Source organism: Thamnophis elegans, chromosome 2 (genome assembly GCF_009769535.1).
Source record: "Thamnophis elegans isolate rThaEle1 chromosome 2, rThaEle1.pri, whole genome shotgun sequence".
In the NCBI taxonomy this organism is placed as follows: Eukaryota; Metazoa; Chordata; class Lepidosauria; order Squamata; family Colubridae; genus Thamnophis; species Thamnophis elegans.
Window position 1 is genome coordinate 131,551,524 of NC_045542.1, and position 27,356 is coordinate 131,578,879.

At 35.6% G+C, this 27,356-nt stretch overlaps 1 protein-coding gene across 6 annotated transcripts in view; it reads left to right on the forward strand.

Moving 5' to 3' along the window:
- Positions 1 to 27,356, forward strand: part of FOXP1 (forkhead box P1) — a 530,594-nt gene that overhangs the window by 79,656 nt on the left and 423,582 nt on the right. For all 6 annotated transcript variants that reach the window (XM_032211522.1, XM_032211517.1, XM_032211525.1 and 3 more), the window contains exon 2: positions 12,551 to 12,659. The gene's annotated coding sequence lies outside the window, so the exon portion shown is untranslated. The remainder of the gene's footprint in view (positions 1 to 12,550; positions 12,660 to 27,356) is intronic.

Below are 27,356 nucleotides of genomic sequence, written 5' to 3' on the forward strand. Positions count from 1 at the left end.
TCACTCGCGCGGCCGCATTCTGGACTAGCATAAGTCTCCGGATACTCTTCAAGGGCATCCCCATGTAGAGCACATTGCAGTATTCCAGCCTAGAGATCACAAGGGCTCGATATATATATATTTTTGGAGAGTATTTCTAAAAGTCCACTCTCTGCCAACACGGCTTAAATTGTTAAACTACTTTGTTATTATGTAAATTTAATGCCTAAAACTCTCGCAGTATCCTCTTATGATAATATAGAGCTATTCTATGCAAATTACAATAGAAGTTGGAGAAATAAAGATTTAAGGTGGATAAATATAATAATGCAGAGAAAGACTTTAGAGTTTCACTGGCAAATTTTGCTTTAGGCAACATAAATGGAGTCTCTAAATGTCAATGTTAGCAGATGCACAATATCAGAAACATATCTGATACATAATGGAAGAATTGACTTCCAGTTTAACCAGACAGAAACTTTCAGGTGTATGTTGTGAATATACCATGAACTGTTAGTATCCAATATAAAGCTCTATTGTAGAAAATTAGAGATAATACATGTTCCAACAATGTTTAGTCAAGTGATCAGTGTAAGTAATAGATTCAGCAAGTTACCTGAGAAGCTGTTGGAAGCGTACAAGACATAGCAAACATTGAAGCAGAAAAAATGTTCTTGAAATTTCAAATCTAGCAAAAGATCATGCTAGCCATAGGAAAATAGGATAAAAGCCTTGAGCTACAAGAATGAGATTCAGTGAATGAACACAGATTTTCTCTTTCTCAAGTAATAAAGAGCAGAGATGTCTCAATCAAGAATAGAAGAAAATAAGAAAAGGAATAAGTCTTGTAAAAAAAATCAAAGAATCCGTATGAAAATTTACAGTTAAGAGCACTACATAGTAATTATGGAAGAGATCTGATACAGACTCTATGAGGTTAAATGAAGATGAAATAACTATTCTAAAAACTTCAGCGTTGGGATTGCAGAATTGTAGATTGTAGAGAGAATATATTCAGGAAGGAACTTAAACAGAAAATGAGATTTGAGAAACAACAAATTGGATGTTGAACAGAAAAGCACCAAGCAAAGATGAAATGCTTTTGAATTGTTTGAAGCTTTAGAAAAAGATATTCCCAGAGTAACTCAATCTCACTTAGATGAAGCTTAGGCCCCTTCTTTCCCATCCTGACCTTCACACCTCCAGGCACCAGGTCACAACTAGAGTACAGCTGATTATCATCAACAAACTAATGATTCAGAACACCAAAACGTCACTGGTTTCATGCAAAATGGGAGAATGAAAAGAACCTGATGCAGTTCAGTGTCAAGAAAAATACTTGTGCAGGAATAACCAGATACACAGTTACAGGATATGCAATACAGTAATGGTTTCCTTTTACCTTTGCTACTGGTTCGGAACTGGGAGCATGTGCTTCACATGTACGTGGCACTTCTGCACATGCGCAGAATGCACAGAGCGTCCGTGATGATGTGTGGGCGGAGCCTCCCGCCTCCACTGCTACCGGTTTGCCTGAATACCACCTCTGACGCAGCACCTGTCACAACAGCAGTAACTGTGAGAGGAATCTCGGTATCCTGGTGGACCACGGCTTAGACGTGAGTCAGCAGTGTGCTGCAGCTGCAAAAACAGCATTTGCAATCATAGGTCAGAATGGACAACTCGCCATGGCTAACTTGCCACGGACAATTCACTGTGACCAATTGGCCACTTGCCATGGGACAACTCACCGCAGGGCAATTCAACAAATACAAAAGTTTTAAAAAATATAAGAGTTACCAATAATTTCGACAAAAACATGGTCACCAATAATAAAAGTAACTGAATGAAATGACTAATACAGCATTGCATTGTCCCGCAGCAAGTTGTCCTGCAAAGAGTTGGCCAGGGCAAATTGTTCTAAAACCGTCCAAGATTGCATCAACAGAACGATAGTATCAACAGGAAAATAACAGTTCCACTCTATACTGCACAGGTGAGGCCACATTTGGAATACTGTATCCAGTTCTGATCACCACAATTTGAAAAAGATGCTGAGGCCCTAGAAAAAGTGCAGAGAAGGTCTATTTTTTTTTCTATGTCTATATTAAACAAAAGTGCTTTGTTCTTTTATCAGGAATTACTTTATATCTGTCTATTCTAGGTCACTGCTGTTATAATCTTTATTAATTAACTTCAGGAATATGGCGCTAAATGTCACATGTAATAAGGAAATCACTGTTTAAAAACCCACATAGATGATTCTGATGAGAGCGGATTTTTCTTAATAGTTTAACGACATGAAGGAAAAATAGGCAAGTCACTAACCTAAGCTTTACCTTGAGATTTTAAAAAAATATTATTATTTCTTTTGGTCTATTTATTTGTTACGAAGAATTTTTTTAAAAGAAGGAAGGATGTAAAGCATATTTTTTTCCTTATTAAGTCATTAACTTTGCCAATTTACAAAACCCTTTTAAAGAAAAATGGCTTTGTAATGGGGACACTGTCAGACTTTTTAACTACACTCTGCTGGGATCCATTCTAATAACATCTAATGCTGTCTCAGGGAAACGAATCAGCAATAGAAAGCAAGATCACTGCTTGACTGCTCCCTTTCCTGACAGGAAGAAAAGGACTGTGATCCAGCTGAGGTCCTCAAAGGAAACCTTTAAATAATGTAAAGAATGGATATATACAGAATGCTGTAAAAAAGCATCTAACAAAGTATTTGAATTGCAGTGAGAGGATAATTCTTACAGGAATATTTACATGGCTGTGATCCTTTTGCCTTGCACATTAAATGATAGTAAAGTGCATCAAAGATAATGGGAAATATCCAAGTGTGGCCTTCCTTTTTATAGCTGTTTATAGCATGACACCAGTAATGAGCCATTGCATCCAATACTCTATTGAGAAGCAAGATGCTCCTTCACTATCAGGGAACACACATTTCTTAAAACGGAATATGGTATTAATATTATGTGGTTAAGAATGGCTGGGATGTAGCCTTTATAGAAGATTCCCTAAGCCTTAAAAATCATTTAGGAGCTAAAAATAGAAAAGATAATTATAGAAAGGATCTGGCATTTGGGGTTTGGGACAAGTGTTTTCAGATTTCACAGAAACATTTAAGATTATAGGGTTGAAAGGGAGGGATTCATTTTGGACTTTGTATTGCTGTATTAGTAACATGATTTGTTTTTGGTGAAACTACAAATAGTGTTTTTCTAGGTTACCAGACGATCCAAGTTAGAAGGTTATTAATTTTTATCTTTTGGAACACAGGAAGTAGATTTGTTTAAAAAGAGAGGAGAAACTAACAGAAAATTCTTACACTCGATTGGACATACAATTTAGTCAATTCAGAATTTATTTTAGAGAAATTCCTAAGAACAACATTGGATTTGAATTGATGTGGCTTTTTTCCCTTTTTTGACAGTTAACTCTTTATAAAAGCAAGTCACAGTAAAAATCAGTGATCAAAACGTGATGGCAGGAAATTCTTTTCATTAAACATTGTTGATTTACATGATGTCATATATAATTGTGATGAACTCCTAGATAAGAAACAGTTGATTTGTACAAATTATATGTGGCATATCAATGATTCAGACATATACTTGATTCATTGTTACTGAGGGGAATCTGATTTCCAAAGTGCCACATAACAGTGGCTCCATTTTAAGTATGTGACAGACTAGCTTTTTGCAGTTTCTCAGTGCATATGGTTGGATTAGTCTTGCATGTCACATCCTTCACACAGCCTTTTTATTGCAACTATACAAAAGTGACTATATTTCTGGACACCCTTTCATAGTTGGAAATAGTCCTTTAGAATGGTGTGTATGGTTGGTGCACAAATTTTGCACACATAGATATCATAACAAATAGAACAGAAAAACTTCTTGTTTCATGGTGTTTTTTCTTTAGCATGATTGTGGCAAAACCATGTGTATTACTTTTATTGGGGTAGGATGTTGTGGTTTTTTTTAAAACGTAATTTTCTTGTGCACTAGTCAGAGTCTTATTATTGGAACAATATTTTAAAATAAAACAAAGCCTCAATTTGTACAATTTTAAAAATAGCCTTCTTACATGTAAACTGCATAAGAGCGCATAAGAAAATGTGTGTATTTAATTTACAATAATATATTGAGTTGTATTTCTCTGACATATCACATTTAATTCAAAATGCCTTGTTGACAGTTCTCATGTAAAGAATATTGATTCTTTGAATTATATATCTTTGTGTACATTTTAATACAATTTTAACTGTCAGTTATATTCTCCTTTAATGCATTTTCAGTTTTAAGTAGCATTCTTGATACAGCCTGAAATCCTCTGAAGAAATAGAAGATTTCCAAAGACAAAAATATACTATTAATTTTCAAGTAATTTCTTTAAAAGTTTGTAAAGCATGGAATAGAGTGATACAGTAGTAAACAAAGTAAAATAAAGTATCACTTGTTGTAGTATTTTGATTGGAAAGTCCATGTATAAGGTAAACAATTAGATTTTTAAAAATGTTGAATGTTTTTCTATATTATTTTCAGACACCTGATCAGTTCTGGTTTCACTGAATCTAATACAAGGGTGTAGTCACCTGAACTATTCTGAAGTTCTGACCATAAAACTTTGTATCATGCAGTCTCAGCAGCTTGTTAGGTCTCTTTGAAAAGAGAGATTCAAAAACTGGGAATCATTAGTTGCATATGCCCTTTATTTTCTGATTCTACCATTGAGGGAAACCCTGAATTCCTAAGCTATACTAACATTTCTGTTTCAATTTTGAGCAGTATAAATGTTCCTTCTTGAGAGGTCTTTGATAATGTGGTTTGTGTTAGTATCTCAGAAAGAATTGCTTCAATTGAAAGTTCAAGAAGTAAATATTATAATCAATGAAGCATCATAAATAACTTTTATGTCTAAATCAAGCTATTAAAAGCTTTTTTATTTTAAAGTAGCTGGGGGAATAAAATAGCTGCATAGTTCATAAAGTGATATACTATTATTGCCTGCTGTGCCCATGAATTATGCCAGCTTTTTACACTTGTGAAGTAAAAAGCGGATTATAACTGTGATCAATGTATTATCCTATATTTCTTATTGTTCATTATATTTCCTTTTTGAGAACTTTTGTAGTCTAAATGGCTACTAATGACATAATTACAATTGTTTGTCACCACTGTAATATGTGATTTCCTATCTCCTCATGAAGATGTAAGTTAGATAAAGGAGGAGTTTTGACAGGAAGACAAAGTACAGTGATTTATTAAAGAACAGATGTGGTTGTTAAAAGCTTTTTTTTCCTCAGGAAAAAAAAAAACCTTAATTGAGTAATGTGAAATAGGAATGAAGTATCTGAACATTATAGGCACCAGTTTCTTGTCACTGACACAGTTATTGCTAGGAATCATAGTCAAAAGAGGCCATGAAGGTCGTTGAATCTAACCTTTCATTCTGTTCAGGAATTCAAATTAAACATCCCCAACAGATGGCTATCTAACCTTTCCTTGGACATGCATATGTATATCTTATATGATAACTCTGAAGATTATTTCAGTAACAGTATTTCTTTGCCAGTCATTAAAATCTGTTTCATTAGACAAACCAACTTTTGGTTTGCCAGTTGTATAACTGAGAATGTGTTCATCTAGTTGTAGAAGGTAATGAACCTTCAGTTGCAGAATCTCTGGAAAAACTTCAGAAAAAGTATTGTGTCATGGTTCACCAAAATATTTCCCTGATTGTGGTAATATCAGAAAATCCTCTATCTGAGATGTTACTGAACATTTTCTTAATGAGAAAACACAGTCTTTCAAATAGTTTGGACCTATGTCATTATGACTTTCTAAGAAATAACCACCAGCACTCTTAATTTTCCCTACATTAGGCTGGTAACCAAAGAATTCTAGCTATTACCTTATATACTAGTCTAGACCATTCTGGATTTGCTAAAATATCAAAAGTTTTGAAACAAAGCAGCTCTGTATAATCACATTTTATACTAGTGATATCTAATTGTCTCAAAGTGTGTGTGTGTATATGAATGAATGAATGAATGAATGAATGAATGAATGAATGAATGAATGAATGAATGAGATATTCAGGAATAGTCAGAAAACATATGAATCTGTTGTTATAATTTTTATTCTGTCCCGTCCTGTCCCGTCTCATTTTCCTCATTGCTTCTATACCACCCATTTCATCAAGTTCTTTAAGGCTTAAACAGTACATTAAATTCCTTGATCTTTTGATTGATCAAGAACATTTCTGTATTGTCTGAATTAAGCATATATTTGTTGTCTGTCATCTGACTCACTAATGGTTTCTAGTTCCATTCAGGAACTGTGCTTTCTGAATATATCACACAAGTGATATCCATATTAACCCAGATACTGCCATCCTTGCTCAAATAATAGTCACCATCTTGAGACATCATTGTATTGGGCCCTAATATTTCTAGGATATTGCACATTTAGCTGACACAAGCTTGTATTCAGATAAGCCTTGATTCTGATAACTTACAGCCTGGGTTAAAGAAATACCAATGTATGTATAGCTGAAAGTGCAAAAAACTTTCCTTCTAACAGATGTAACGTGACTAATTTAGGTCACGTTTATATAAAGTGAGCTGCATAGCTAGTTTGCATAATGATTGAGTAAGGCTGTTTTTTTTTTTAAAAAAAAACTTGTATAGCATTCTTGATATTTAAACCTTAGCTGAGGATCTTAGCTGGAAATATACAGGTACTGTTTGAATCCTTGGTTTTCTAATTGGAAAAAAAAGGAATATACCTGATTAGGTGACTATAATCCTGACTAGATGGCTCAGTGGCTAAGACACTGAGCTTGTCGATCAGAAATGTCAGCAGTTTGTCCGTTCAAATCCCTAGTACAGGTTTCCTGCATGAGCAGGGGGTTGGAATAGATGTCCTTCAAGATCCCTTCCAATTGTCACTTTACCTTTTTGATGTGTGGTGGCACAATGGTTAGAATGCAGTATTGCAGGCTAACTCACTGCTCAGTGTCAGGAGTTTGATTCTCACTGGCTCAATGTTGTCTCAGCCTTGTCAAGATTCTGTAGAGGTGAGCCTATGGAGCTGACTATGGGTCTGAGTGATGTTCCTTCCATAGAGGCCATAGAGTTTGGGACATCTGGAAGATTTCTCTTTGGGGATGTTTCTTTGCTGGATCTCTTTACTGATGGGAGAGGCTTTTATTTTGGATTTGGTGGCTTTTTTTCCAGGTAGGTGGTGGGGTCTGTGTTTAGAGGTTTGTAAGCGGGGGTCTTGGAGTAGGTTGGATAGTTTGGCTTGGTAGTCAGACGTGTTCATCACCACTGTTCATTATCTTTGTCTGCTGGGAGAATGATTATGTTGTTGTGTTTCCTCGGGTTGGTGAGTGCTTTTTCTTGTTGTAAGTTGCTTCTGGGTGGATTACTGGAGCAAAGGATGTTGGTGATTGCAAGTCTGATTTTATTGGTTTCATCTGGGTTGATTTTCACCAAATTGCCAAATTCCTCGCCAAACATCTCCAACCCTACACAGAATCCATCACCTCACACATACAAAACTCACTCCATTTCATAGAAACAATAAACAAACAAAACCTACAACCCAGCAACGTACTTGTGAGCTTTGAAGTCATATCCCTCTTCACCCTAGTGCCTATAAAAGAAGACTTGACAGCTATCCAGAACAAACACCCCCCCCCCCCCTAAGCACATCATGGACCTGACCAGCCACTGCCTAACCAACACATACTTCACCCATAATGGACAAAGATACAAACAGATAGAAGGAGCACCCATGGGATCAACCCTCTTACCCGCCATCACAAACTTATACATGGAACATTTTGAAACTAATGCCTTAGATAAATCTGAACACAAACCCAGACTCTGGCTTAGATATGTTGATGACACTTTCGTGATTTGGCCACACGGGAAAGAAAAACTGGACAACTTCCTCACCCATCTCAATAGCCTACACTCCAAAATACAGTTCACTATGGAAATAGAAGCAAACACCCAACTTCCCTTTCTTGACGTCCTAATCTACAAAAACCCCAATGGCTCCCTAGGACACACCATCTACTGGGAAAACCAACACACCAACCGCTACTTAAACACACAATCCCATCACCACACTGCATGGATCAACTCTGTAGCCAAGACCCTCATCTCCAGATCCAAACACCTAGCCGACAACACCTGAAAACTGAATTACACACTCTCACAAATGTGTTAATCTCCAGCAGATTCCAAAGAAAAACAATTACCAACCTAATCCAAAGGGAGATTCCCCCAAAAACCAAGACAGAGAACAGGACAACGGCATCGCCCTCTTCCCTTACATCAAAGGTACCACAGATAAAATCAGCAAAATTCTCCACAAACACAATATCAAGACAGCCTTCAACACTGACCAAAAAAGAACCAACATCTTAAGAAACCCCAAAGACAAAATCCAGATAGAAAACCAAGGCGTCTACGAAATACCATGCAAAATCTACCGTGCAACATACATAGGACAAACGAACAGGAGAATAAATGCACACATCACAGAATACAAGAACGCAGTAAGAATAAAAGAAAAAACTTCCTCCCTTTTCCAGCACCTTAAAGCTACAGGATATGAAATTAATTTTGAAGGAACCAGGTTAATCTCCAAAACTAAACACTTCAACAAGAGAATAATTATGGAAGCTATCGAAATAGAGAAACACCCCCAGAACACAAATAAACGTGACAATATCTCCTGCTTACCAGGCATCTGGAAACCAGCCTTAGTCAACAAACGAGCCCCACCCACCACCCAGGCCGTTACAACACAAAACAACAATGGACACGTAGCCAGCACCAATCAGCACCAATCTACCAATCATGATACAACCACACAACCAATCATTCCACTTACTGAAACAAAGCCAGTACTCCACACCCCTCCACCAAAATTTATAGAAAGACGGCAGCTCCGTCCATGCTTTTAAGCCCAAAACATAGCCTGAAGAAGGTGAGTGAGACCTCGCCGAAACGTTGCCAAGACAATGTCAATCTTACATGGGAAAAGACCCGAATATAACAAGACCAGCATACCTACAACCATGAAAATCTATGAAAAACACACACACACACACACACACACACACACACACACACACACACCTATATAAACAAAAAATTAAACAGTAGGCACTACAACCATCCAATATATCCCAATATTCTTTTCCAAATCTAACTTTATGCTATCCAAAGATGTTGGGAAAGATAGCTCTTCTGGGACCTAAAACAGAGGGGATATGTTGGATCTCCAGGTTAGACTGTTTCATAGGATAGAGGTTGCAGTGGGGAAGACATATTTCCAAGGACCCACAAAATGGCAGTGTTTTAAGGAAAGGGAACTGGGGCGTGAACCTTCAGGCACAACATAACCAATAGCCAGATGTCATTTTTTTACACTATTCTTTCAATTATATGCAATTGCCTAACCATTGTGATTATAATTTGAAGTAGATGTGATTTCACATTAAATTGCTTTGAAGCCTTTTTGTTGTCTGGCAGGGTTTTGTGACTAGTCCTTCACTGTTCCCAATTCTGTCATTAAAAATTCAGATTCTGAAATTTATTTGTTTGTGATTTATTTGTGTGTTTTGTTATGCAATTTTATGTACCTTCTCCATTAATCTTAAACTGGTACTCAGTGATACCTTAAGAAGTAACCAGTTTATTGCAATATTCATTTTTATAGGTCAGATATTCCACTTCATTGAATAGCAGTTGCTGGTGTTGAATGTGATGAAGTAGTCTTTAGTCTATGAACGCTTGTTAGTTTATAAAAGCCTTTTCCAATTTGATGCTCTCCAGATGTCTTTGATTATATCTCTATCATTCGAAGCCATAGCAAGGATGACTTTCATTCCGGCTGAGGACAGTAAGAATTGAAGTTCAATATAGCTGAAAAAGATTGTGAAGGATGGGCTATGAGATATAAAAGCTCTTATTTTTTGTTTATGGTACAGTAAGCTAATATGGTCTTTGGAATCTGTCAAAATTAATTTACTATTATTTTTCCCAATTTAAATAGCAATCTTCCTCTACAGAATACTGAACTCTCTCTTTTTTGCTTAACTTTGCAAACACCCTCTAAATTATATTGTTTATTGTTTTCTTTTTAACAAGCCAAAGATCATACAATTAACTTGTTCTATTGATTGTAGTGGTAGTGAAAATTCATTTATTTAGATTGGGCCACTGAGTTTATTGCTGAGCCTTATTTGTGGTCCATTCAGCCATCCTGATTTAAACTGCCACGTGCCATCAATTCAGTGGCCACTGTTACATTTATTCATATATTAATGGAGGTCACCACAAATGACAATATCCAGCATTTTTTAAATAAGAATTTCTTATGACAATTAGGATAGGAAGGATAGGATAACAGGTTGGAAGGGACCTTGGAGGTCTTCTAGTCCAACCCCCTGCTTAGGCAGGAAACCCCACACCACTTCAGACAAATGGTTATCCAACATCTTCTTAAAAACTTCCAGTGATGGAGCATTCCCAACTTCTGGAGGCAAGTTGTTCCACTGATTAATTGTTCTAACTGTCAGGAAATTTCTCCTCAGTTCTAAGTTGCTTCTCTCCTTGATTAGCTTCCATACATTGTTTCTTGTCCTACACTTAAGTGAAAAATTATACCGTTACTGTAGAACATTTAAAGAAAATGAATGACTACATAAAGAAGAAAATGTGAAGGACACTGTGGGTAGAAAAAAACAACAGTAAATAAATAGAATTTAAATTATCTTAAAATGATAAGTGCATTGGTTAGATAATCGAATATCTATAACTAAACTTAAAATAATCAACAAATAAACATTAAGGTGAGTTTAGATATATGCTTCTTTCATCTCTCATTTTATTTCTTCCTAGTGTAAGAGCACTGTTTACTGTGCAAAAGTAGTATTTCTAATAATTTCTAAGACAAATGCATTACTTTTAAATGTTTGTCAGTGTATGACAACAATGTGTAGGGCTCTGTTTTAAAGCACTAGATTCAGTTTTTACTTAAAAAAACACACACACATTACTATAGATGTCAGAAAAGAGTTTACAAGTCATAAATATCCATAGTGTTCCAGATTTTATTCCGGATGAATATGTGTTGGCTCACCATCATTGGAGTTGTATCAGTGAAGGATTTAAATAGTCTTGGAACTGAATACTTGAATTGGCTTCTATATAAAAGTTATTGAAGGCATTAGAATTAATTATAACAGTACAGGTAGTCCTGGATTTATGACCATTTGTTTAACTGTTCAAGGTTGTGATGTTGCTGAAAAAGTAACTGATGACAAATTCTTACACTTATGACCATGTCAGCATCCCACAGTCACATAATTCAGGTGCTTGTGGGAACCAGATTCCAGCATTTCCAGGGTCACACAATTTCCATTTGCTGTCTTTGTAGGAGACTTCTGCAAAACAAAGTCAAAGGGTGAGGGAGGGAATTGGATTCACTTAACGACCGTGGCAAAAAGTGTCATAAAATTGAACGTGACTCATTTAACAATTAGCAATGGAAACTGCAGTTCCAATTTTGGTCATAAGATGAGGACTATTTATTTTCTTTTTAAGAAAATACCCTCTTGACTCCATCTTCATATTCCTCTAAATAATCTCTAATTTAGCAGTCTTCTTCTTTAGTTTTTTATTTCATATTACTCTGAATCTGGTGATACATGCTGTACAGTTAACATATAGAAATGAGCTGATTGAGTATAATTTGTATTCATTGTTAAATTTAGTAACTGCACTGAGATTTGAATTACGCTAATCAACTTTTCTTGTAATTTGTATAATTTACATACTGTACACACACTGCAAATGCATACTCTGGTGCAAAACAGAGTTTAATTAGTGTAACAGGCTTGCATCTGCTTCCAAAGTGATTGATTTTTCAAAATGGTTGTATCAATTGCAAGGGGGATCTTGGAACTAAACCATAATGGTAAGGGGCACAATTTTTGAGGAAGCTTCCTTTCATTTGCTCCATTGAAACAAATAGGAAGTGGTTATGTTGCTATGATTTTCATAGATCTTTTTACATTGGCCAGTTTTACACACACTATAATTTTCTAGTTACCTGTATTCAAAATTAGAAATAAAACCACCATGAAAAAAACCTTTGACTTTGGTTTAACTCTTAGAAGAAATGTGGTTTTCAGCAGTACGTAATTTTGATACATTATTTGCATAGTGATTTATTTGATTAAGATATTCCGTTGCATTCTGTTTAAGAAATTTACATAAAAATTAGATGTTTAGAATATTACCATAAAATGATTGTACAATAAAGTTACTAGTTCTTAGTTATTTAAAGCTACTAAAAAGAAATATACTCCGGGGGAATGTAATAAAGGCTGACAGAATTTGAATGCCTATTTTTTTTCTTTCTGATGGATAGAATTTTTTATTAAGTGAGTAAAAGTAGACCCATCTGATGACATCGGCAACATTATTTTGTAGCAATGACACTCAGTTCTTGCTTTTTATTTTAAATAGGTGAAGAAAAACACCGAAGTTGAGCAACTTGATTCAACTTACCTATATTTACTATGCAGTTTACATGGTTAAACCTGGATCCTCTCATGCTTAAAACCCCACTGTGACTGTAAGTATTTGTATATTTTACTTTAAAGTATAAATGTGGCTCAGGAGGAAGGAAGGATGTGTATTTTCATGGCAATTATTTTAGCGATATTAATCATAATGAGCCCAAATAAATGCTTAATTTTCAGTAATGAGGGTATGATTAATATGGGTGTGATATTTTATAGTAGGGATTCTCTAATTTTATAATAACAACTTTAGGTAATCAAGAAAGTTATACCACTGTAATTGAGAGCATAATGCAATTCCATGGCAAAAGTGTCCCCCCCACTCTTTTGTTAATGTTTTACTTTTTTGCACTGGTTTACCTATGACAGTTGTGACAGCTTTATGTAGGGCAACTATTATGTAAAAGGAATCTAAGTGAACAATAATAGCAAAGTTTGGGAGTTGTTTCATTTATTTCATAAACTAGGTTGACAGCATGTAACTTGAAATCACTGCCTTTCTTGCCACAAGTGGAAATATACCAATTGAATAACTGAAGAACTTTATTGGACAATCAGTAATGACTTAAGCCAACCTTTTCCTATGTAAATCTGACAAACCTAGGTTCCCTTCACCACATTACATAAATGAAGATTCTAGAGCACACTATCCCCAATTCAGGAGAAATTTCTGAAGGCCTTACAATAAAAGCAATAAGCTTAGAAGAGATGATGCCACCATTTCTAAAACTGATACTTTATCAGTGCAGAGTCATGCATCTTTCAATGATTTGCACTATAGTGCAGGTTAAACTCGACACAAAGAACTTCAGAGCAGCATCTACGTATTTCCAATTTTCTCTCAAATGCATTCAGTGTTTATGGCTGCGTTATCAGAAAAACAATGTATGTCATGTGTCAGTAGAAAGAAGCCATTGTTCACACACAAAAAAAGTCCATGTTCATCTTACGTTTTCTGAAAAGCACCTTGATGACCTCCTGGATGTTTAAAAAAAATGGTATTTGGGCCCATAAGTCAAAAATTTATCAGGCATTAGGAGCTTTGGTGGCACAGTGGTTAGAATGCAGTATTGCAGGCAATCTCTGCCCAGTGCTAGGAGTTGAATCCTGACTGGCTCAAGGTTGACTCAATCTTCCATCCTTCTGAGTAAAGAGGTAAGTTACTCTTCATTTTACCTTCTTGGTAAAATTTTACCTTCTTGGTAAAATGAAGAGCCAGATTATTGTGGGCAATATGCTGACATTGTAAACAACACAGAGAGTAATTTAAAGTACTATGGAGCAGTATATAAATCTAAGTGCTATTACCATTATATCTAGCAGAAAAAAACACTATCAAGAACTTCATATTGTCATGGTTAGACATTGTTTCTTGTCTTAGGATCTGCAAAACGTAGTCATTGAAGGAAATAATAACTGTTTCTTACAGTGAATTCTGTAGAATATCAGTGGTCTGGAGCGTATAACAGAATGAATGAAGAACAAATTTAACATTTTAGGAATTCCTAAGTCAAAATCTTAACTCTTACGTTAAGATTTAACTCTATGAAGTTAACTTAACTCCATAGAACTGTTGCACTAAGGCCTGAAATAATCAGTTGAAACTGGTGATCAAGAACAGATAGTGTTTCATTGCGGTCATAGCTTTTGATTTAGGACCACAATAAGGACTGGATTGTTGCTCGTAATACACTATGGTTATAAGTTGAAGCACCCATATGAGCGGATCTGATTTTACTACCTTTTATGTGGCGATCATGAAATGAATCATCATCATTAAGTCGAGCCACATTCATATTAAATGAAAACACTGGTCATAAGTGTTCTTCTCTTATTCTCCAGAATAGGCATTTTCTGTGGAAATTGGTAAAAAATGCCAGACCCCCTCCTAATGTCACCAGTTGCAGTCATGTGACCATGAAATGCTGCAACTGGTTATAAAAATGAACTGGTTACCAATCACCCAAAGTGCGGTCATGTGACTGTGGGGGATGGGTATGGTATCTTAACAGCCAAAAATGCTTTACTGGCATAAGGTACGTGTTCTGGCCCTGTTGAAATTTTGAAGTGTCTTCAAGCAACTGGTTATAAGTCAAGGAGTACTTGTTGTAATTGTACTGATGGTGGAGGGGAATTTATTTTTCATACTAGCTAATGGCACATTGAATGATTGTATGAATTAAACAAAGTCAGACCAAAACTTTAATGGTGTTTGTCTACTTAGGCTCCCTTTATATCAAGTAGCATCTGCACATTCAGCTCGGACATATTTGCCATATGCTAAATAAATCAACTCTGACAATATTCATTGGCAAAGAAGGAATTTCAAGCATCAGTGGAAAGACAGATAGATTTTCAGAGAATGAACTTTGACTTATACTGCTTGCATACCAGATCCCAGAGGCTAATACTACAATGGTAGTAGGACTACAGTAATTAAATATATTAAATTGTTCTAAAAATCCCAGAAGAAACAAGGCCAGGAGTGGTGGATCATGGTTTCTTCCATTGCAGTTATTGTGATTGACATTCTACTGCCTGCCCCAAAAGATCCACGATCTTAGAAAATTGTTGGAAGTCATAGTTTAAAGTTTCAGTATTTTGGAAACATATATCCTTCTGGAATCATGGCTTTATTAAAATCTAGCTATTGATTGATTTACTGTATATCATCTAAAGTAATGTATGGCATAATAAAAGAATTTTGTGTAAGCAATAGCTGTGCACCACTTTCAGGATATATTATCACATATGCTATCTATCAACAACTACTTTGATATACTCTTCTAGACTAAAGGAAGACCTATAAGTTTAGTATTCAAGTTCCCACTTGCCAGGAAGTGCACTGTATTAGTTTCGTAGTTTCACCCAGAATATTTCCTAGTGCTATTATAAAGATTGACTGACTAAATACTACAGCCATATACATTGTTATTGCAGAAATGGTGTGATGTAAATGAAGGAAAATAAACCTTTGAAATTTAAAATTAAATTGCATTTTGTAAATCTTTATGATACAGTATTGCAGCTAATTTTTTTAAACTTTTTAATGATACATGGAAATTATAACAATGAGATCCAGACAAAATAGCAAGTTTTTAAATTCCAGTAAAATTTTGTATTGTGTGTCTGCAGTTATGCACCATGAATTGATTTGTGTGTTTCAGATCATAGATAATATAATTTATTATTACATGTATTAAGATATTAAGCACACATATTTAATGTTTCTATTAAAATATTCAACATTTGAGTACTGGAATTAGACTTGTTCATAACATATGTTGACTATCTTTACTTAATATGATCCCTAAAAGCGATCAATTTCTCCATTAGAAAAAACAAAGGTATCTTAGTAAAAAGACAAGCTTTGAAGGTGTCTTACCATAATTAATGAGAATTTTAGTTAGAGGATTTTGATTTACTTAATTTTTGCCATATTATAAAAATAGATACTTTCTAGGTAAATTAATCCTTTCAAGGAGAAAAATAATTTTCTTTTTGGAAAGGCTTATTAAAGTCTTATTCTTTCTAATCTTAAAATACTACTTCTGTTAGGTTAACAATATGTGAAGAAATTACATGATTTTAAAAGAAGAATGATTCCAACCCAAACCATGTACTTTACAATTAGATCATGGAAATGAAGGCTTTCAATTAGGGGAAATGAGATTTAAATTCCCATGACATGTCTGAAATTTAGGTTTTTATTTTACTTTTTCTATTTTTTTGTAAATTAGATTGTTCCTATTTAAACAGGTGGTTTTGAAGGCTGGTTTCTCTGTTGTTTTAATCATAGTTTAGTTACCATGGAGAAATATGCAAGTTAGCATTTATACACAGAAGTGAAATTTATGCTGCATAGATAATAGCCTAAATTTAGCATGACTTAAGTTTACCACTTCCTTTAAGAGAGAGACAGAGAGAGAGGGAGGGAGAGAGAGGGAGAGAGAGAGAGGGAGAGAGAAACAGTGTATGGCTTATTTATTGTCCTATCAAGAAAGCAATTCTTTTTTTAAAATATAGTTTTGTGGCTTGTTATTCGTTCCAGATGAAATTAATAGTTCTGCTTTCAAAGCTTTTCAGTGATTTAACTTAATAAAGCATTCCATGTAATAAAGAGATTGATTGTACTCAAGATGCTCTGATGTTCAGTGGTGTGCAACATTTTTCTTGTAATTCTTCAAGTATTTAAAAGAGAAGCTGATTTTCACTTATAGGATAAAGATGACTGAATATTGGCACTGAAATTAAGGAAAAAGAGCGCTGACTAAAACCATATTTGAAGGATGTAACATGCACTGTTTTACTTATTCACGGGCTCTTTTCTTTTTAAAATCTTAATTCTACCAGGAAAATTTTTCTACCATTATAGGAACTCCTATAAAATTCTGAATTGACCATCAAGCTGTACAAGATCTTTTTTTCCTACTATTTATTCTCCTTCCTGCTGTGCTGAAGGCAACTGTTAAGAACCATTGCTGTCACTTTGTTTAACTGCTACCACAAAGGTAGGGCTAAGTTTTCAAGGACAAATGTAGCAAAAGTATCATGATCCAACATGAGGTCCCCCAGCACGCAGAGAGCAGCAGATCCCTTTCAACACCAGCTGTTCTCACAGATATAGATTGCTGCAGTGAAATTTTCTTCATATAATTCAGGAAGCTCTAGAGAATTCTCCAAAACAACTGTGCCAACAAGGAAAATGTTGAATTTTTCATCAGCTTCCCAGTACAGAGTGTTAGTGGGCAATCCATTCATTCATGACCAGATGTTCAGCGTAGTAACACTCTGCAGTTAACGTGAACCTTGTGGCCTGTTTTACATTGGTTTGCAAGGACATTGGCAGCAACCTAACATTGGAGAATTGTGGCCTGAAAAAGCGAGAGGCTGAAGTGTGTGCTTGTGGCTTCCTGGTTGGTTTTTCACCAGCAACCAGACAAGGTAGGAAGTGATGAAAGAAATAAACAACACAGCACAGTTATTAGAGAAGCACTTGGAGAAAACATTGTTTCTAAATTACGAAATTATAGTTTTCAAAGAACTATAGGGATTTTCCCCTAGTTCTTTATGATTCAGAAGGAGAAATTATTATTGCTAAATGTTTAGTTTGACATGCTTTAATCTGGTTATGTAAACTGTAAATAAAAAAAAAAAAAGTGCTTGGAAGCCTGTAGCTGTTAACATGTCAAGGCTATACTTGAGCATATGTAATCAGTCTAGGTGGTATTTTGAAATGTATAGAAACCTTGTTTGAGCATATATCTGGGATAGTCAGATAAAGATTAAAATTCCTCGTTGCTGCAGATTTGTGGTTTCCTTTATAAACATATATTTATGTCTCATGCCATTTGAGTATGTTGTGCTAGGCACTCGTACTCTGAAAAAAAAATAGTATCGAGTAGGAGTTTTGGAATAAATAGTGTGATTTTCTGCTTTGAAAAGGATTCTTCCTTAAAATGATTAACTGTGTTTGATTCTGGATGTGCCAGCTGGCTAGAAAAAAAGATTTGATAACATTTAAGGTTTTTTTCCCCCTCCTCCCTCTAGATGGAGGGTTCTTTCATTCATTCCTGCCTATATTATGTTTCCAAATAAGTCTTGATTTCCAAGAGAAATAATAAATGAGGCTACTATTACATTGGATTGTGACCACAGTTTAATTGTAAAAGTATTCTTCTTCCACTAAATAAAATATAATTCAGGTACATTTCATATCGTAATTTTGCTTTTCTGGTATAGCCTCTGTATTATTTCTTAAATCCTTAGATGGATGGCATTTTCTTAAGGTTCAGTATTGCTTATTTTCACAGTCATAGTAATCACTTCTTAAATATCTATGCATGGTAGCTTTTTCCTGTGGCAGTGAACTTCTTCCCCCTACTTTAATCACTCAGCAGAGTAAAACTCACTCTTCTGGCTCAAATTTGCTGTGCCCTAGAAAATTGTGGAGATGGGAGACGGAGCCAGTTCTTTCACAGAGCTGAACCCTCCCCATAATAATGTCTGTTTTGGCAGAGTTTGGTATCTCTAGTTTGTTAGGTTATAATGAAGGCATTCTTCAGCATTTCCATCTTCAGAAAGTCATACCCAAATCCATTATGAATTAGCTTGATGTTCCTGAGCAATTCACTCATGAAGGAATAGATGGTAGCTCTATGGCTCATTGCTGTTTCTTTAAAAATCTTGCTTTTAAAAAAAGGGGGCTTGCAGCCACAGAAGGTCTTGTCTGTCTTTGTGGGAAGTTGAAAGCTCTGAGAAGCACACTCTTAATTTCCATTGAATCTGACTTGCTGATAGAAAAATGAGAACAAATTTACAGTAGCTGTGACATTAGTTACCTTTATTCAGCCTGGTCCAGCTGCACTAAGCCCTGAGGAAGCCTCCGCCACGCACACCGTTTGTTCTTGGGTGTGAAAGCAAACAGTATTTGAGTTGGCAGAAGTTCCTTTTTAGACCGTTTGCTGCCTCGGCAACAAACCTCAGCATGAGCTTTCTGATTTTGAATGTTTCCACTGGCAGGATGGCCTTTTTCCACATTTCTTCGGTTTGAAGAAACAGATTAGGAACTTCTTTTGAGTTTGTTTTTTGAAAATGGAGAAAAAGACCAAATGCCAGCATTTAACAGCTGTAGTTACTATGTTATTTGTAGGTTTCACTTTATATGCTTCCAGAGACATAAAAATATGCTCAGTGCTGTCAATGTATTGGAGTGTTTTTTTAAAAAATAAAAATAAATAATTGTGTTATTTTTAATACTGTGTTTCTCTTTGTGGTGTTTTATTTTACATATTTGATATTTTTGTCAAGGAAGAAATTTTATGTGTGTGTGTGACCATTTTGAGATGATTAATTTCACTTTTTAAAAAAACATTTCTCTTAAGTAACAACAGGAAAAAAATGTACTTGCCAATATAATTAGTTCGATAGGGTTTCTTGAAAATCTTACAGATTTCTGTACAGTTTATTTTTAAGCCAGGAGCATTAACCTTTAATTTTTTGGGGGGCAATCAGTGCTTAAACTACCTATACGTTTGTTCAAATGTCTCTTACTTACTTTTTAATATTTTCTTCAAAATAGAGCTCCACGAATATTCAAAAACTAGGATAAAATCAGATCAGGAAATGAATGCAGCTATTGAATGAAACTTGCTATTAAGTTCTGTGGAGTTTTGTGGTCTGTTAGTTCAAAGATATTATTATTTTTGCCAAAATTCATTATGTTAATATACAGAACAACCTCCAAAATATTTATTAACAGCCTTTAAAAGTTCATGCAAAAGTTTTTCATTAAATAGGAAAGAGAGAAAGAGCATGGAGACATGTTAATAAGTGAATACATTGCTATTTAATTTCATTTGCCACTTTATGATCAAAGGCAAGTTCTTCTTAATGGTTTGTTAAAACAGAGTATTAAAAAGAGATAATAGCTGTTACACATTTGCATCTAATAGATTTATAGTTGATTTTATTTATTACATCTGCTACTTATTTGTGTCATAGTGTGATGTCAGCTTGGTTAACTACTGCTACTTTGTTGCCAAGGTCCTTATTACTGAAAAGGGAATGAATTGTGAATTTCCTTTCCAGATGCACAAAATGGAAATAGTTCCATTCTCTTAAGTAATACTCAGCCCAAACTATTGAAAGCATCAAACCCTTTTGTAAAAAAATGTTCATCATGGGAGATCCATCTTGCAGAGAAAATAATCATATAGTTTGTTAATATATTTTATGGCTTATTCTATTTAATTTCCGAATGTAGTGGGTGGCTAATTTCTAGCTATAGTAGCATTAAAAAGTTTTGTTATGATTTAACCTAATTACATTTTTACTTCACTTATATACATGTAATAGGGATGCTTTCTTCTATGTGCCCTTTTTAAACATTACTACATCAGAATATTTCTCTTGAAACAAACCAGTCCAACATTGCAGAAGACATAACAAAAGAGATGACCTGAATGACAACGATGAACAAAATAATAAAATAAGCTCACTTTTCTATAGATTTTCCTTATAACACTACAGGATTGTAGAAAAATAATAAATTGTGTGCTTTTGTCTCTTCAAACAAAGAAATCACATTGATAGATCAGGTAATCTATTGTCTTTTGCCAACTGTAATTCTGGCTGATAAAATTTATTTCGTATCATTTAACTTTCATGTAAACAGAAGAGATACAATCTGGAAAATTGGGGAATTTAGTACTATAGTACTGAAAAAAAAGAATGAAATTATTTGCAAATGTATAAGCAAAGCATTATGTCTTATAACTGATTCATATGTGCATATTTCACTTAGAATAATATTTACAGTTATCTTGCTACTTCTCTTCGAGGTACTGAAGACTTTTCTGAACATGATAAAGTTTATCAATTGAGAAAGGACTTCAAAACTAATTTTCCTTCTTTCACTAGTCAGTTCTGTGATCTTTGCAGGTCAGAGATTTGAAATATCTTTCCTCAGAAAATGAGACAGTCAATTGGTGGCTGATTCTGCTATCTCTGAAATGCACATAAATAGCTTAAAGTTTCCTTATATGCTAGAAGGAGTGTAGTGGTGTAAACATGGTATTTAGTGCAGTAGAATAGCACACAGCTTCTGTTTAGCCATGTTATAACCTTGAAAACATTTAGCAGGATGTAATGGATAGGGATGAGGTGGCTCAGTGGCTAGGATGCTGAGCTTGTCGATCAGAATGGTCGGCAGTTTGGTGGTTCAAATCCCTAGCGCCGCTTAATGGAGTGAGCTCCTGTTACTTGTCCAAGCTTCTGCCAACCTAGCAGTTTGAAAGTATGTAAAAATGCAAGTAGAAAAATAGGGACCAATTTTGGTAGGGAGGTAACAGTGTTCTGTGCACCTTGGGTGTTTAGTCATGCTGGCCACGTGACCACAGAGATGTCCTTGGACATCGCTGGCTCTTTGGCTTTGAAACGGAGATGAGCACCGCCGCCTAGAGTCCGGAACAACTAGCACATATGGGCAAGGGGAACCTTTACCTTAATGGAAGTTGAAATCGGTTGGGTGAGACAGACATGTGATTAAAAAAAACTAAACATGTAAACTACTTCTAACAGTATCAACATAGCAAACCATCTTTCATTTTTGACCAATATTTGAAATAATATCTATTGGGAAGCTATTTCCAACATCTAAGATTGGACTATATGGCAAGTTTTGTCTTCTGATTCTCATTAATTACAATCAGTATAGCAAATGTTTGATACAGCTAATGTATCTGGTCTTTGCTCAGTAGCAGTAAAGTAATACAGAACATTGTAAACTTTGTCCTACCATCTAGTGCAGTGATGGCTAACCTTTTGTTGTTGTGTGCCGAAAGGGCATGACACCCTCTGCGCCCTGCCCCTGTGCGACCCCCCCGTGCTCGCCCTGCTCCCCCGCAGGAGTGCACGACTGCCTTTGTGCCCAGTTTTGGGCCTGGTAGGCCTTCCTGCAGCCTCCTGGGACCAAAAACAGGGCAGGGGGTGAGGACCGTACCCCCACAACCTGTTTTGGGCCTAGTAGGCCAACCTGCAGCTTTCTGGAACAAAAAATGGGCCATACATGCTTGTGTGCCCCTCAGTCCCGTGTGCATGCACGCACTCTCCCCACGTGCCCCATCCCCGCACATGTGTGGCAGAGACCCGAAAATCAGCTTGCCAGCAGGAGGTGTGCGCTCATGCGTGGTGGAGGTGAGCTGGGGTGATGGCTCGCATGCCCACAGAGAGGGCTCTGTGTGCTACCTGTGGCATAGGTTTGCCATCGCAGATCTAGTGGGTGATCAGATTTTTACAGATGAGTTCTGCTAGTCTTATGATCTTAGTTATACTCCATGCATTGTTGGCGATGATCCAGTGAACATCCATTTAGATTTTCTGTAGAAAATGTGGCTTCTGTATAGTTTTCTCTGCAAATCATCCTTCTTGCTTTCATCAATAGAAAAGTTTGCCGCCATGATAAGACTATATCTGCTATTTAATCTTGCTTTCCATTTTACATATGCCCAGTTTGGAAAAGCTCAGCCACTGTTTTGAAATGGCTGTTGTGATTTTAAGTCCCATCATACAAAATCCTTCCATGTCTTATAGCTCAGCACTACTATCTTCACCTGCTGTACCGCCTTGTCCGTATGGCTCAGAAATTTCATATAGTACCAGTCGTCCATATGCACAATTTGGAGCTGCACCTGCCTTTTTACTATAATTATACTTCTGAGAGTAATATACTAGTTAGCCTGTTTAGATTAGAAAGTCATTTGCAGTGGATTGCATAAATCTCATCGTTTAGTGATATGAGGTTGCAAGAATAGTTACAGTGTACATTGAAGCAGCTTCCCAAGCTTTACCAACAATCCTACAAGTACATCTTTCATTTACTTTGTTAAGTTATACAGAGATAGAGGTTTGCTCAGGTAATGTTTTATTGTACCAATAAATATAGCATTATGTGGTGTTTTTTTGGTCAGACTATAGTATTGCTGATGCCTTTGTTTCTAACACCAGCTTTCTAGGTGGAATTTTAACAACTTCCTGAGGTGGATTAGAAGTGAAGAGCAGAAAAAAAAAATGCACATGGTTTATTTCTGCTTATCTGCTAAAAGTACAGGAACATGGCCAATAAAAAAATAAACAACTCCACTTATTATAATAGTAATGTTAAAATGCCGTAGAGCTTAAGTAGTATGATAAAGGAGGAGGCATTTATGATGGTCGTGACTAGAAAGCTTCATGGTTTTGGGATCTGTTCCTAACCAGAAAGCATCCGCAGAGATTTACTTTAGCTCTCTCAAAAATGCTTTAAAAGCCTGCAGCAATTTCTGTTCTAATATGATAATTTGAAGGATAGAGCTCCAATTAAAACCAGAGTATAAAATAGCAGCAATAAAACTTATTAGCACACTTATTTAAAAGCAAGGAAAAGTGAAAACAAACATAAGCCAGAAGTTAGTCCTAAAAGGACTAAGGTTATTAGATGGTGCTACAGTACCATTCCAGCACAGAAAAACATTATTCTCTCTAAGCTTGTAAGGCAGCTCGAAAGAAACTTTCTGTTGACAACCTTATAGTAAACATAAATTCCTGTATGTGACAGTGTTGTCCTAATCTGGTCCCATACAGATTTTAAATGACATTAAGCCTGCCAGTATCATAAATTGCTATTAGAAGCACTTGGGCAGATAATGAAGCTGTTTGGTTTATCTAGATGGAATTTGTATTGTCAGAAGCTTAGTTGCTGTATTTGTAGTTGTTTAAAGAGTAGATCTCATGTGTAGTGCATTATAGTAGTAAAATATACATGGTATTAATGTATAGAGAATCATTGCCAGGTTTTTCCTATACCAAGAGTTAAATTTTGAAATGGCTTGTGTCATTGGATATTCAAAGTCATGTCTAATTGAATTTCAAAATTCTGAACCTGACATGGTCAGGAGAAAATGAGGAATATGAAAAAGGTAGCAATTGTTCTGTTTGACTAGTATTTACTAAAACATATAATTTTCATGAGTTGCAACTTATGCAAGCTATGTCCTTTAATATTTGCTAGTTAGAAAAGGTATTGTCATAATCTGATTTTCTGATGGTGAGCTCCATTCCTCCATGCAGTTTGCACATGGAAATAAATACTTGCATACTTGAATGCTTAAGCTGCAAGGAATTACAGCTGCAGTTACTATGTCATTTGTAGGTTTTACAGCTGTTGTTACTATGTCATTTGTCTGAACTTGAAAGTTTCTAACAGTTTGCAAACAAGAAAAACTTCATTAAACTTTTATAATAAAATGTGTCTCTTAGTTTACTTAGAAGGAAGTATGATCAGTGTAAGTCATAGCAGTTTCACAGCCGTGCGGTTTTTCATTAGCAAACCTAATATATTCCTGAAGCATTCTGCAGAAAGGATTGTGTTACTGCAGAATCATATTCTATATGTCTTCTATTATGAATACATGTGAGATTTTTTATGTAGAAGGGCATGGTGTATAAGATGACTATGCATTAATGGATGAATAGATTGGGGTGTGAGCATGTGCACTCTCTTATATTTTTATGTGCAGCATAAAAGATGCATTCCTTCCTTGTGGTAGTGATTCTTATGTGTTGTGTTTATGGGATGCATTCTTATACCAACATACTAAGAGAAGCAGAGAATGGGACAGAGCTTAAAGGGAATAATGTCAGTTTAGTGTGATCATACAGTCCTATCCTCACACATGAAGGATATATAGATATATAAGGAAACAAACAAATTATATATATATCTATCTATCTCACCTATGGCTGCTGTCTGGCACTAGGCTGCCATATGAGCTCTAGAACTGTAGGTCTCATCAACTTTTTGTTTCACCGATATCATTGCTTGTTGTTCAGCTTGCATCATCTCAGCAACACCTGGCCCTCACACCTTTCCTGAGCAGCAAAAGATTCCCTAATTCTTACTTTCTTCTCCCCACTAAAACAGCCTTCTTTTTCCTGGTTCCATATTGGGGAAAAAAATTGTGAAGTGTTCGATTCATTCACGCACATATGCACAGTGCAACAAGAGTAGAAGTAATTTTAAAGACTGATAGTAGTATAAGTGGTTCCTTTTTACCAGTGATATCTGAGAGGGAATCTAAGATATCTTTATGAAAGGAAGGTATTGAAGAGTTCACCTACATTTTACAGCTTCTCTCAGCTGCTGGGATGGAAGGAAGTATACAGTATTCTTTTATTGAAAATGTGAATCTTTTACTTTTTCTTATTTGCCTGGAAGCCATAGTTGTACTGTGTGTGGAGCACCTTGTATGACTCTCAAATTACCACTTCCTTCACTATAGACTACAGGAACTGTTTATGTAGCCTGTGAATAAAAGCTTTAAATGGTCTTCAGCTCCTGGCATTTAAGCTGATAGAAGCTAAAGGTGGTGCTGGAAAATTAAGAAAACACACATTGTAGTACTTGATTCCTGTATGCATTGTTTGTTTTGTGCTTCTCCACCCTTGAGTTTAATTGTATAAATTAAATGTCGCGCCACCTTGCCTGAGGTATTGGCATCCTATTCTAATTTAATTTACAGCTATTAAATTATATCTGTCGAATAAAATGGGGATCTGTGGCAAATGTATTTATAGCAATGTTTACCAGAGCTTATGTTTAAAACAGAAATAGCTGCTTTGTAGTTGCTAACTTTTTAAGCAAGTTCTGGCAGTATTAGTCCCCCCCCCCCCCCTGCAAAATACCAGTTGAAGAGAGAAAAGAGAGTAATGGGCTGTAACCATACAAAGACAACATCTATATGACTCAGGAGCTATAAGAATGCATTGTTTTCTGGAGCCACCTAAATAATTGACTGAAAGGAAACAACACGCTTAAACTGAATTACAAAAGAATGACTTGGTTCTAAAGAATGTAACATACAATGATCTCAGACAATTCACTTTTGACATAGTTAAAAGCATGTAACTGAGCAAGGAGTGCATTAGAGTACTAAAGCTTTTCTCAACATTAACGTTCAGAACAGTAAAGCAATATTGTATCAAGTGAAAAATTGAAATGTAAAAAAAGTATTCTATCTCACAGTTTAATTATAATTATGAAGTATTTTTAAATGACATTTTGGAACCTTTGGAATTACAGGGCTTCTACCCCCCCCTCGCCCCGAATAACGTAATTCAGTATAAATGAAATAAGATAACAGAGTAGATTTTGCTAAATTTTGTGGTCTCTGTACATTATGATTTCTAATGTTCCTGAACGGAGTTAAGTCTTTTTGTAGTAGAAATATTCAGTTTTGACTGAAGCAAGGTATGTGTGTTATCTTATTACAAGTTACCTGGGTTGAAGTCTCAAATGAGTGTAGCAGGAAAAAGAAGGGATGATTTGAGGTGGTAAAAGATGCCAGTATATCTAACAATCAAAGTAAAGTGATGTGCATCACTGCTGTGCTAAAAGAATACTGGTTGGTTAGCATGTGAAACAACCAAATGTTGAAGTTTGAACATTATAACTAGTTTGTAAAGAGGTGAACTATACTGCAGAGTGCCTTGTTTGATCTAATATGGTAAGCTTTGTCTTAATTACTAAGAATATAGTATAAGTTGTATAAGTAAGGTAAAAACCAAAAAATGCACAGAAAAGAGATGTCAGAAAACAAAGAAAGATGTTCAGTGACCAAGTCATACAGTAGGCAGCTTCAAGTTTCAACTTAGAGAATTTTAATTAGTTAGTCAGATGTGAGTATTGGGATTGTGAAGTGCAATGTGTTTTTTCTTACGTAGAGCTTGTTCAACTGATGGACCCAGTGCAATTCCAGAAAAAACGTTGACCTTCTCTGATGCTCTGTTGGGTGGCTTGTCAAGGTCTTACCTACTGCCTGAAATTAAGGGATGGTTGGGTAGAGCCTTAGACCATTTATTTATATTGTTATTAGACCATATTGTTCCTATGTAGCCTTTCCCAGTGTGACAATTGTGGGCTGTACCTTGGTTCACTGAGGAGCTCCATGAAATAAAACACCAGAAGACATGACTGGAGAAGCAAGGGAGGAATACCTGACTTGAATTTAACCAAACATAAGTAAGAGCCCATATTTGGCATTTACTTCATGGCAATAATAGCAGGATCATTTCTGGGGCTCAGTAGTAATTTAAAAACATTATTCTGCATTCTGGGCTCTGTCTGGAATATTTTCTGTTCTTTGTTTTCTTCTGAGAAACTTTCTTTTCATGTTCTTGATTAATTTTATTATTGTACATCCTTTCCGTCATCC